Genomic DNA, 1,947 nt, shown 5'->3' on the forward strand with positions numbered 1-1,947 from the left:
CGGGGCAGCCTGGCGGCGTCGATGTGCTCGGCGTCGTCGGGGGGCAACTGGTGGCGATGAACTCTGCAAAAATGCGAAGTGCTACTTATATACAACGAGCATTGGTCCCGGTTGGTGGCACAAACCGGGACAAATGCCCCCTTTAGTCCCGGTTTGTGCCACCAACCGGGACCAAAGGCCTCTCTTTCGGCAGCCCAAAGGGCGGGAAGCTGCGGCCTTTAGTCCCGGTTGGTGGCACCAACCGGGACAAATGCCCCCCCCCCTTTAGTCCTGGTTGGAGCCACCACCCGGGACCAAAGGCCCCTGTGCTGCCCGCATCCGGGCCAAAGTTTAGTCCCACCTCGCTAGTTGAGAGGGGCGCGTAGTGGTTTATAAGCCCCACTGCCTCACCCCTCTCGAACTCCTCTCTACTGCAGGCTTATGGGCCTACTTGCGACTGCTTTGCCTGATGGGCCTTCTGGGCCTACTGCGGGCCTGAATCCTGGCCCAAAGTAGGGATTCAAGTCGTATTCAGGCCGTGGGGGCCCAGTAGGGGGCATATTTTTTTGTTTTTTTGTTTTCTTTACTTATTGTTGCTATTTTTATTTTTTTCCAGTTTTTTTGTTTTGTTTTCTGCATTATTTATTTTCTTTTGTTTTTTGCTTTATTTTTTAATTCTTTTTGCTTTTAGTTTTAGGCAAATTATAAACTTTCCACTTTTTTTGTTTTTTTGTTTTCTTTCTTGCTTTATTTATTTTATTTTGTTTCTACTTACAACAAAATACTTATTGTTGTTTTTTTGTTTTGTTTTCTGCATTATTTATTTTCTTTTGTTTTTTGCTTTATTTTTTAATTCTTTTTGCTTTTAGTTTTTGGAAAATTATAAACTTTCCACTCTTTTTAGTTTTTTTGTTTTCTTTCTTGCTTTATTTATTTTATTTTGTTTCTACTTACAACAAAATACTTATTGTTGCTATTTTTAATTATTATGAGGGCCGAACCATAAGACATTAAAGCATTTGAAATGAACTCTGAAAAAGTTGAAAGTTGGCATGGTATCATAAATTGACCCACACATAGCATGTGCATGTACAAAACGGACAATGGTATCATACTCGTCAGTTACAAAGTTGGCATAGTATCATCATAATAGTTGCGGGAGAAAGTCTTCACTTTTTCTTCGCTTGTGTCATTTGCTTATTGCGCCGTAACCATGGATAATCTTCATCGTTTATCAGGATGCTGGGGTCAGCCTTGACTTTAAAGGGAGGAATTTCATGAAACTTTTCATAATATTCAGACATGTGTGTCTTGTCCTCCACTCCCACGATGTCCCTTTTTCCTGAAAGAACTATGTGGCGCTTTGGCTCATCGTATGATGTATTCGCTTCCTTATCTTTTCTCTTTCTCGGTCTAGTAGACGTGTCCTTCACATAGATAAGCTGTGCCACATCATTGGCTAGGACGAACGGCTCGTCAGTGTACCCATGATTTTTCAGATCCACTGTTGTCATTCCGTACTGTGGGTCTACCTGTACTCCGCCTCCTGACACATTGACCCATTTGCAATTAAACAAAGGGACCTTAAAATCATGTCCGTAGTCAAGTTCCCATATGTCCACTATGTAACCATAATATGTGTCATTTCCCCTCTCGGTTGTTGCATCAAAGCGGACACCGCTGTTTTGGTTGGTGGTCTTTTGATCTTTGTCAATCGTGTAAAATGTATTCCCATTTATCTCGTATCCTTTCCGAATCAATACAGTCAAAGATGGTCCCCTGGATAACAAGTACAGCTCATCACAAACAGTGTTGTCACCTCTGATACGTGCTTCCAACCAACTGCTGAAAGTCCTGATGTGTTCACATGTAATCCAGTCGTCGCACTGCTCCGGGTGTTTGGAGCGCAGACTGTTCTTGTGTTCATCGACATACGGGGTCACCAAGGTAGAGTTCTGTAGAACTGTG

Source organism: Triticum dicoccoides, chromosome 3B (assembly GCF_002162155.2).
Source record: "Triticum dicoccoides isolate Atlit2015 ecotype Zavitan chromosome 3B, WEW_v2.0, whole genome shotgun sequence".
Lineage (NCBI taxonomy): Eukaryota > Viridiplantae > Streptophyta > Magnoliopsida > Poales > Poaceae > Triticum > Triticum dicoccoides.